Raw genomic sequence first — 12004 nt, 5'->3', positions numbered from 1 at the left:
TATACTCCAGCTCTTTTTTCCCTTCCAAGATTAAAGCATGGGAGCATTTTACAGCACTATCTAACGCTGGCTTAATGGCACGGCATATAGAAAGGAGAATGCAGAGCGAGCACAGCGTGTGAAATCTGTCAATGCAGACTGTAAAGGCAAATGAGAACGCTGGTGCTGGTGCGGTGTGGTTAGCACAATCTCAGCAGAAAAAGAAGAAGTGTTTGAAGCCGCAGACGCTGGAAGACAGAACAAAAGCTGCAGTGTTTTCCTGCCGCCTGAGGAAATGCCCACTCCGCACAGACTGCTGTTTCACTGCTTGCGTAAACTTATTCCGTCTCAAAGAAATCCTCCGCAAATTCAATTTTTTGATAGAGATCTGACCGTTCTGTGTAGCATTTGAAATACTTTGGTAGAAATATTACAGATTTTATTTTGAAGGCAGCCTGAGGCCTGGGGAAAGTAAGCTGCTAAACTGCTTAGGACCCCCGAGTGAGTCAAATACAGATGAGAAGCCCTCTGTGCGTTGTCACAGTTAAATTGTTTAGTAAGTTAAATGACTTGTGTACCGTTTCTGCACTTCAAAAGATATTACGGCCTTCAACAGATACAAAGCACATTATTTGTTTTATCTTAATTGAAATTGACTGTTCTGCACTTTTGCAAATCACAAAATGACTATCACTTAAATTACTTTTAGTGTTCTGGAAAAAAGAAACTTTAAAGAGTGAGTGTGTCGGGGAGCTGAGGTCGGATGACTCACAGGTTGGTTGTCATGTTGCTTATTTACAGCCAAACTGGAGGGAGCGGTTTCATCATACATTAGGCGTGATCATTCATTCATTAATCTTCATCCTCTTTTCCCTATCGGGGTCGCAGGGGGGCTGGAGCAGATCCCAGCTAACATCGGGCGTGATGCGGGGTACACCCTGGACAGGACGCCAGTCTATCACAGGACACATAGAGACGAACCATTCACTCTGGCTATGAGAGTGAAAACAGCATCATGTTTTGATTGAGACCAATAGCTTTGATTTTCCACTTCCTGACGCTGGAGATGGGTCCCAGCACCGGAGGTGGGGCCGAGACTGGAGCTCCGCATTGTCTATGAAAACCTGTGACTGTGGCTCATCGGACCCCATACAGTATGATAAATTGTAAGCCTACAATCAATAACATTGATTCAGGACAAAAGAAAGTTATATGGACAGATCGGCGTGATGGATGAGTTCCAGGATTTTCAAGTGTGCAGATGCCGCGCCAAATTACTTACTAGACTTTACCTCTGCCACATACACACACTAGTGTCAGCAGTGGCCGGATCAATGTTTAGTGATATACTGTAAGTTTAGAAGTTGTCCAGCAGATGAATATATACTGTATATGTCAACTCCAAAACCGTGTTTCTATAGACTGTACTAGTGCCCTACGTTAAAATGTCACAAGATCAAGCACCAAATTATTGCTAAGTAAATTGAATACACACAGTTTGGTTCATATAAAAACATAAAACAAGCTTTAAAAAAAGGCAGAAACTACTTGCTCTTGACTCTTGCACGCATGCAGAAATAAAGAATTACTGTGCATATTTATGTTTGTTCAGTTTATGTACACAACATAAATCATACTCTAGGCCTTGGTTATGACTTATTGTGTTTTCTCAGTGGATGAATTTACACAGACATTAAGAAAGAACCTCCCACTTTCTGCAAGGTATAAAATAAAGAAGCAGAGCGACGAAGGTGTGCTGATCTGTCTGCTCGACATTGGCGATTTATGTCCTTTCCGGTGCCTTTCACGAGGGCCAGAGCGACCACCACCAACAGCATCAGTGTGGCGAGAGAAGGTTAGAGGAGCTGTGTGAGAGGAGGCTGGAGACTACAGGGGAGCTGACTGGTGTTAACCTGACCACAGTAGATGGATTGATTCTCATTTGCTCAGCAGATCCATTTGAACTCTGGTTTAAAGATCTTTTTGGAAGGGGCGAAAAGGCTGGTTGCTGATTGGATAAACCATCTGTCTATCACCAACACACGGGCCAAATCAACCAATCAGATCACTGAAGCGTGTGACGTACTAACAGCGTGGAGGCAAAGCTCAGAAAGGAAACAACATGTGGGTAAAGGAGATTTTCCCTTTGTGTTTAACGTGAATTTACGGATCAAAGGCCCAATTTCAGGAGCCCGGTCCATATTCAACAGAAGGATCCAGAGAACAAAGAGTTAGTGAGCGGCTTGCTCCATAGCTGCTCATCTCATCCGTGGAAGCCTCCATGTTGTTTACACTCAACAGTCCCTTCTCGTTTCCTCACTTAAATCCGCCTCAAAACATCGCTTGGCAAACTTCTCCAAATTGTCTCCGCTGCACGTTACCAGACTGATCTGAGAGTAAAACACAACGGAGCTCAGAGATCAGGATGGGCTCACGAGTCTAGTGTGATGCAGCCTGTAGAGGCCGATGATGCAGAATAATTTTTGAGTCATGTTTAATGTATTTGCGTTGATTGCACCCAAGTTGTGTGACGCATGAATGAATCTCGAAAGCTTTTTTTGCATCTTTTCCTCAGAGAAAAGCCTCCAGTGCCGTTTTTTACTCTCTAATTCTGATAAAAAAGTGCTCGATAGCTGCGCTCATTTCATCCGTGGAAGCCGCCATGTTGTTTACACTGAACAGTCGCTTCTCATTGCGTCACACTTACACCTAACAAAGCCAACGCTGATTGGGTGTTCGCTTGGCAAACTTCTCCAAATTTTCTCCGGTGCATGTTACCAGACTGATCTGCGAGTAAAATACAGTGGAGCTCGCAAGATCAGGATGGTCTAACGAGCCCAGGCTGGTGGTGACCTGAAGGTAGCAATGGCTGCAGTAGAAGGGGAGGATGAAGAGAAAGGGGAAGAGGAGAAGGAGGAAGATTACACACAGGGACAATCTGGTGAATTTGAGTCTGAGATCCTGAGAGCACCACTCTTGTGTCACCTAGCACTGACCACGCTGAACTGTTTTTCATCAGCCTCCTGCCTGCAATTAAAAGCATGCCTGCAGCTACAAAGGCTAATTTAAAATCCATCAGATTGTGTACGAGGCAGAGTCTGCAACTGAAAATGTGAACAGGGGAGGATTGATAACGTACTTTGTTAAGTTCAAGTCCACACAATATGTTTTTAACTCAGATTTGACACTTAGAAAAAGAAGAGGGGCATTTACCGTATTTACAGCATGTGGCTTTTTATATCACAAGACAGTAATTCTCTATTTATTTTACATTGGATGTCAATAAAAGGTTGATTGTATTTTTGACCCTTTCTTTTGTATTTTGCATTGTTTCTTTAAGCGTTCTTTGTACTCACACTACCTGGGCCTCGGGGAATGCTTCTTGCTGCCTATACGTCATCACGCCGTAACACGCCAAAGGCATTGATTGACGTCATCACGATGCGTGGCTTTGTTTCCAGATCTTTCCGTAGACCTCAGAGTTTTTGTGCGTCTTGTCGACTGTTTTTGAATCTTTTCATCGACCAAATCTGCAGTAAACACTCCACCTCCGCATCACACCAACGTGAACCTTTCGCCGCCATTGTTTGAAATGTCCGCGCATGGTCCCTCCTTCTTTTTTCTATGTCCCAACAGGCGCACACAAAATGACGAGGCGTCGTGCTCATACATGTGCAAACATGCTTTTCAAAAGCCCACCTCTCTCAGACGGGCCGTGGACGGCCAGCTGGCTGCAGCTAGATGCGGAGTGGTTGCATTCACACTGGTCAAACTAACTAGACTTTACACGTAAAACCTGTTTTGGCCCGGTGCAGAAGGACAGTGTGAGTGCGCCCTTACAATCCACGTCTGTTGTAAACCAAAATAATGTGTTTAGTCCAATTATTTGCATGAAATTTATGTAGATAAAGGAACAAAGTGGGACTAATAAAACTACCACTGTGTAAACTGACAAATACACATGCAGACAAATGCAATTAAAGGCTGAATTATATACAATAACTAACTACACTAGAGACTCACCATAACTTTGACTTTACAGCACAGAATGAAGTTGGTACAATGGAAGTAGGATGCTGATTATATCCAGAAGTTTATACTTGCAAAAATCTGAGTCATTTCTGACCTCTGTATATTTAACTACAGCCCGGGTTACTGCAGGCACATGCATATTGCTTTTCCTCTAATGTGAAATGTTCTTCTCTTCCGTGCAGCGTGCCTTTTATCATCAGATAAAAGCAGAAATCATTAGGTTGTGTACCATGTTCTGTGATCACAGAGGCTTGTAATGAATTTGGGAAGGGAAGAAGGACTCAGAAGCAATGTCAAGCGTTTGCCTTAAAGGCACACCAACTGGGAAACCAGCTAGCTTAGCTAATTGAAGTTGGGCTTTGTTCTGCATGGTGCCCGCTGAAAAACAAACTTCTTGAGTAGAAGATAGCTACCGAAGTTGACTGGGGAAGAGAACGGCAGAGAGTTTTCTCCAGTGTTGGTCTCAGTGTCCTGAAAGAAAGAAAGATAGCAGGCCTTTATTAATCCCGCGAGGGGAAATTCACTTTTTCACACACACACACACACACACACACACACACACACACACAGGCCTCAAATATGCACACATGCACAAACAGGTCCTATGTACATGCATTAATGGAGAGATGTTAGAGCGAGAGGGCTGCCCTGTGAGAAGCGCCCAGAGAAGTTTCGGGGTTCGATGCCTTGCTCAAGGGCACCTCGGAAGTGCCCCAGGGGGGTGAATTGCACCTCTCCAGCCACCAGTGCACCCTCCTTTCTTGGTCCATATGGGGACTTGAACCGGGGACCCTTCGGTTCCCAAGCCAAATGTTGAGTTTGGTAAGGGAGTAGCTGGACCTGGATCTCCACTGACATCAGGAAACAAATCACCTCTACAGCCAAACCAAAACTAATCATCATTCCTGCACTTTTAAAACCATTCAACCACCAGTGCACCCTTGTCTCTTGGTCCATATGGGCACTTGAACCGGCGACCCTTCGGTTCCCAAGCCAAGAGTTGAGTTTGGTAAGGGAGAAGCTGGAGCTGGATCTCCACTGACATCAGAAAACAAATCACCTCTACAGCCAAACCAAAACTAATTGTCATTCCTGCACTTTCAAAACCATTCAACCACCATTCAGCCACCAGTGCACCCTTGTCTCTTGGTCCATATGGGGTCTTGAACTGGCGACCCTTTGGTTCCTGAGCCAAGAGTTGAGTTTGGTAAGGGAGTAGCTGGAGCTGGATCTCCACTGACATCAGTAAACAAATCACCTCTACAGCCAAACCCAAACTAATTGTCATTCCTGCACTTTTAAAACCATTCAACCACCATTCAGCCACCAGTGCACCCTTGTCTCTTGGTCCATATGGGGACTTGAACTGGGGACCCTTCAGTTCCCAAGCCAAGAGTTGAGTTTGGTAAGGGAGTAGCTGGAGCTGGATCTCCACTGACATCAGAAAATGAATTCCCTCTACAGCCAAACCAAACTAATTGTCATTCCTGCACTTTTAAAACCATTCAACTCATCCAGCTCTCAAAAATGCAACATTGCTTGATAATGGCCCACGATGATTTAGAAACACAACAATATTTGATTCGTCTCCAAGCATCGGAAAACATTCCCTGTTTACCGTGTGTTTACTGTGATGTATTCTGCTTCCTCAATAATCCCCGGTCTAGAATCACCAATTAGCCAAGCTTAGTTTGGCAGTGCACGGTGCTTGTGTACAGATTATCCAGTGCCAGGGAGGCAAAACTTTGACAACAAAAAAAGACAACATGTTCATTCTGTCGACAGACCCAGACTTCTCACTGCTCGCAGAACACACAGAGAGCAGGAGGCTTCATCTGGCTGACAGCTGGGCTCCAAAACCCTGTTTCTATTTCCCTTCCACAACTTTCCAGGAGCAAGTGGATCTGCCATTTGGCATGACAGCACAAGGACAGGACAGAGTGAAATTCAGCTGTGTACATTTGGTGAAATTACTGGCAGTAGTGAATTTGGGAGCGAGACTATAAGTCTGTAGCCCAAAGCAGCTGCAGTGCTGATCACATCTCACAATAGGACAGCTTTGGACAGGACACACTTCCAAAGGAGCTGGGCTAAAACACACGTTTGCCTCAGAATTACACTGCAAAAAAACAGGACACTGAACTCAAAAGGGAGCATATCATTCCTCAGAAGATGCCACAGCAATCATTATGTGTAAAAGTCGGTGTGAGATGCATTGGGCCTCAGGGTTTGAGACCCATTGATTGATTCTTGAGATGCCCTGGATGCCTGAAGAGCAGCATTTTGAGAGCCTCGGGAAAAAATCTGGTAATTTAATCAGAATCCTGGTTTATTGGTACTTTCATCAGACAATGACGGTAAGATAGGGGGACATCCGCTCCCTTCCATGGGACCAATGGTGTCTACCAGGGCGTAATTTAGTCTCCTTCTCTTTTTAATATGTTTATTGTTACAACCCTGGCTCTCAGGTTGAAACAAAGGAGAGAGACACACAGACATGGGTGGCTGCGCACTTGCGTTTTTGGGGCTGTGTGCTGACAGTCGGGCCCTCTCGTACCTGGCAGATTATGTCACATGGACCAGACTCGGCCGGTATGATTTCAGTTGAAGACGTCAGCATAGCACTAATAAGTAATATTCTGTAAAGCAGAGAGCTGGATATCCACAGCTGATCTCCCTATGGCCAGGCCACACAGTCCACCTGCACGGCTCAGGCGCAGTGCGGCTGCATGTCAGCTGCAGAACTTCTAGAGATATCTCGCCTATTTTTGACGTGTGACGTGTGCAGTTCGCAGCAAAAAAGCGACAGTAAATGGTCTTTTGAGTTATTGAAAGCAGTTGGACAGTGGGTTCTCTCTCTGTACTGACAGTCCGCTCTGAGCTGGAGCTTTCATGCTTCTTGGCTGACTTTTGCGTACTTGAGTACCAGACAATGGTCTACTGTGTGTGACATTTCAACTTTAGCTCGCCTGTGATTTGTTTCAATCTCAGAGCTCAGAGAAGTGTGCAGACATCTCCTCCAGGAAAAGGAATGGGAGGAAACACCTCTCTAGTGACACACTATGCACAAATACAGTTCAGTATAGTCAAGGTCGGACATGTTAGAGGACATAGATGTAAGAAAAACATATTTTTGAGTGGAGGGGGACTGTCTCACTTTCAGCTGGTAGCTGACCAAGCAGCTGACAAGAGATTGTAAAACATGAATGAAGCAGGTTTTTATCAGTTAATGACTGAAAGTCAGTGGTCCGCGTGAACTGAAGCTCATCTCATTTTGAATGACAGTTGTATGATTGCAGTCGGTTGTATTAGGGTTAGAAATAGGGCTATAAACATTAAATGATGTTATCCTGAATTGCAGACCTGAACCATGAAACATGCATGATGGTTTGCTTCTTCCAGATTATTTACTGCCAAAAAAATCGCTGGATTAAGGTTTCTCCGATTTGGACATTGACAAGAACAGTATTTACAAGTCTGACACTGTTGATTTTGCTAATTTGTAATGTGGATGTGGCACGATTGACGCGCGATTTGGGCGATGACAGCGATGCGATGAAGCGTCCATCACCTCATCGCTTGACTCTGTGCTGCGACAGCCAATCAGCGTGGAGATTGCGGTAAGCGTCATCCGAGTTCTCCGTGAAACATCCAGGGGCTCACCAAATTTTGCTGTTGTTGCAGTTCTTCGGGGAAACCAGACTGTTCCATCTCATCTCAACTCATCTTCAGCCTCTTATCCGGGGTCGGGTTGTGGGGGCAGCAGCTCTAGTAGGGAACCCCAAACTTCCCTTTCCCGGGCCACATTAACCAGCTCTAACTGGGGGATCCCGAGGTGTTCCCAGGCCAGTGTGGAGATCTAATCTCTCCACCTGGTCCTGGGTCTTCCCCGAGGCCTCCTCCCAGCTGGATTTGCCTGGAACACCTCCCTAGGGAGGCGCCCAGGGGGCATCCTTACTAGATGATCCTGAACCACCTCAACTGGCTCCTTTCAACACATCATGACCACAGGTGAGGGCAGGAACAAAGATTGACCGGTAGATCCAGAGCTTTGCCTTCCGGCTCAGCTCTCTTTTCGTCACAACAGCGGTGGTGTTCCTATGAATACAATATAATGGATATAACTATGAACTGTGGATGGCGGCGACGTGCCTTTAGGCATCTAGTCTGCTGGAAAGCCAGAAGAAGAAGAAGAGAGCCATCAGAGCAGAGTGAAGCGTATCCCCAGAGACCGGGCAACACCCTGCACGGCTTAGGCCCTTTTAAAGAGCCACGCACTTCATCTGAGAGCTCATGTCTGTTCTTTTAAAAGCATTCAGAGCCTTTGTTATGTAGGAATTTTACACACAATACTTTAGTCAAATCAGAAGGACCTCACAGAGTATATATTGTGTAATTCAAATTCTACAGGAGGCTTCCTGCAGTCAGCAGAGACTTTGGTAGTTTAGTGCGCCAGCAGGCATTTATTAGCAGGAGGACATCGGACGATACAGACGTCTGGAGAAATGTTCTATTCTCTATCTAGAGCAACTGTGTGCAACACAGTACCCAGGATCAGAGGCAAGAAGTTCTGATATCTATTCTTTCTGCTCCAGCATATAAACTTGTTACAAAGGCGTGGTTATGTGTCTGCTTGTGCGTGCATATGTGTCTGCTTGTGCGTGCATATGTGTATTTTCAGAAGTAGCCGTCCTCCAGCCTCCATCTTCCTCCCCACGCGTAGGAGTAGCCTCTGTATAGCAGGAGTCTTCTTTTTTATCTGTGAAGGAAGCACAACACGTACAGCAATTCTCCTAATCTCAACTATTTGCCAGGTGCATGTTTGCAGCATGGCTAGTTCATTGTCTTTGTGACCTTGACGGACTGCCAAAAGTTTGTGTACTTTTGGAGAAAGCAGAAAAGTTTGAGCCTGGTCAAATAATAGCAGAGGCACATACTATCACATTCTTACTAATTACTTAATCATTACTAATACACACGCTAACACATGATTACTATACTTCACACATTGATTTTTAATTCTTCAGTTAGCACTGGCATAACTTCCATTGAGCACACAATAGAGTAGGCTGAGCCAGGGGTTAGCTTCCTAGCAGAGATCAAAAATGTGACAAATGTGAGCAATCAACGCGATTCTCATGTTTCGGGCGATTTAATCACCTCCATCGCTTTAGGTGTGAATGCACGGTAAGAATGATGAAGCCTTACCAGAAGCAACATATGGAGAGGGAAAAAAAAAACGCTTTTTGGGTTCAGTAATTGCAGTTGTTATAAATGGAAGCACAATGATGTTTAACCTTGGTAGCACACGGCATTTATGGTAAAATGACTGTACTTTGTGCGGCGAGAACACAATCTGAAGGATTTGAACCTTTTAGGATGGATTAATTACCTGTTTACATTTTTTTGACCTGTCGTATTTCGTATTTTTAGCATTTCTGTCCTTTTTACTTGCTCCTGCTCGATCACGGTGCCCTGGAGGAACATAGTTAATTGGCTGTTTCTTGCCTCTTTTCAAAGCCGCCCTATAAACACTCCTTTCTTTACATGCTCCATTACATCCCTTTCAGTGCCATGAACAAAAAAAGAATGACTCACAGCACTTCTGTGAAACGGTGAAATGCAAGACGGAGCTTCAATAGTATGTAACAAGCTCTATATTTTTCTTCCTTAAGCATAAGAAACATATGTATACGCTTTTTAGGAGGTCACTATCAGGACTTTTGCAAACTTCAAAGTCCTCAGTGAATAGATTGTACTGTCACATGGAGAAGAAGCCTCGCTTGGAGAAGCGGTTGTACCTTTGAACTCAATGCTTCTGAAAAAAAAGGTTCTGTGAAATAGTAAAAGACCTAGGTCAGACTTCTCATTGTCTCTGTTTGAAGCTGGGACTGAGACCTATCTGCTGCAAAGTATGACAAATTGCTTCTGCTCTGGCAAGATGAGCAAACAGCGCAGTGGTTCTGCGATTAAATATGGGTGTCTGCATCCTCTGTCTGAGCAAATATGGACATGTCACTATCCATGTCCCTTATTAATACATAAAAAAACATATCACACAGCAGTCAGATGTGGAAAAGAATAAAGCAAAGACACAAAACCTGCAGACGGTTCAGCGTTCACGCTTATTTATTTAGAAGTTAATATATTGAAAGCTTTGCCTGTTCTCAAAAAATATCATCTTCTGCCGACACAGATGGAAGTGGAAAGGGTCGTTAAAGGCAAAGCTCAGTGTAGTGCGGCTTTCACGTACCAACCTTCGTTATGTTTATCTGATGGGCGGATTCATCGCATTCACATTCATCAATGTTCCTTTGCAGGGACTGAATAAACATCAGTGGGAATGATTCATTTGTCCCTGGGCGAGGAATGGAAATTGTTAGTGTATTAAGATGAGAGTGAACAACAACAACAACAAACAGAGCAATAAACGTTAGGATGTTATATTTACTGGTTTAAAAATTCCTTTTTAAAAGAACACCAAGGGTCCAAGGGTTTTAGTCGTCTGAGCTTGAGGTACATATTGTCACTGCCCTTCCTTCCAGCCTTCCCAAGTGTTTCCTGTTGGTTTCCCTGTCATTTCCTGTGCTCCCTCCTCTTTGTGTGTGTGTGTGTTGTCTCTCATCAATCATCAAACGCATAAGAACCCCAGCTTACTCATCCCTTGTTTGTCCTGCTCTCTATTAGCCCTTTCTCGACTGACAGGGAACGGGCTTCGTTCCGGTTCGCGCACCGGTCCGGCTGGAGCATTTCGATCTAAGCGAACCGGGTTCAGACCCTTTTCTTTTTTCAGTCTGAACCGGTTCAGATGGAGGAGTCCTGTGTGTTGTTTCTGCTGCTGAGTGAGTGCGGGCATGTTTCAATGAACGACGAAATTACAGAAACCTTCTAAAATCATAAAATGACATGTGAACAAACAGATTCTGTGTTCACATGTTTTAGAAACCTGGGACTTTCAGCCTTCCACACTTGCAGAGCACCACCACTTTGCACTTAAGTTGCAATCTCTGGTCATTTAGTTTCCGTTTACTTAAGCCCGTAGTATTGTGCAAAGCAGAGCACCCACTTATTTCCCCTGACAGCAATCACTCTGCAGAGATAACGCGCACAGACCCAACAAAGCAATGGAACAGATAAGAGATAAGACTTTAAAGGCAAATACATCAATGATGTGAATGTTGGTCGCGTTCAAAATATGTTGCCTAATAAAGTCCCCGCTAATGTGAGAGAGGAAAAAGAAACAAATGTCCTCAGCGTCGATATAGAAATGGTGTTGGTATTGAAAAGAGGCTCTTGTTCAGTTGTGTGCAGTGTGTCTGGGATGAAAGACAGTGAGACGTCATCTCAAATGACATATGCACACTTGGAACATTATATTACATTATGTTATAGGGAAGGTTTGCGTTGCCACCGTACTCTACGGGGGAATTGTTGGGTCTATGTAAATCATAAATAAGTCAGAGAGTGTGGTCTTTACCTACTCTGTAAAGTGTCCTGAGATCACTTTTGTTATGATTTGGCACTATTAATATAATTGAAATTGAATTGGAACAAGGAATGTCAGTTTGGCTTTGTTTCAGCTGCTGGCTGCTGTACCTCTCACGTCCTGACCAGTGGGTTTAACCAGTGGATGGTAGCATACACACACATTTGATCTGGATATCCTGTCTAGATCAGGAAAACATGTTAATGCTGTGAATGAATGACCTCCACTCATAAGTGTGTTTTTCATGGGGCAGCCAGTGGCACAGTGGTTAGAGCATGTAAAGAGGCTGAAGGTCCTCGAGGCAGCGTGTTCAACTCCAACCTGCGGCCCTTTGCTACATGCCTTACTCTCTCTCTCACCCCATTTCCGGTCTGTCCTATCTAATAAAAGGCTGGACAACTGCCAAAAAATAAATTAATGTTTTTTTTCTTCTGTCCTCTAAAATGTTCCCTTCATTCATACCAACGAGCCGTTTCATTCACAAATGTCACATCTGGATCTTGAAAA

Source organism: Echiichthys vipera (genome assembly GCF_963691815.1).
Source record: "Echiichthys vipera genome assembly, chromosome: 21".
In the NCBI taxonomy this organism is placed as follows: domain Eukaryota; kingdom Metazoa; phylum Chordata; class Actinopteri; order Perciformes; family Trachinidae; genus Echiichthys; species Echiichthys vipera.
The sequence above is the reverse complement of the archived record's forward strand: the minus strand, read 5'-3'. Positions refer to the sequence as shown.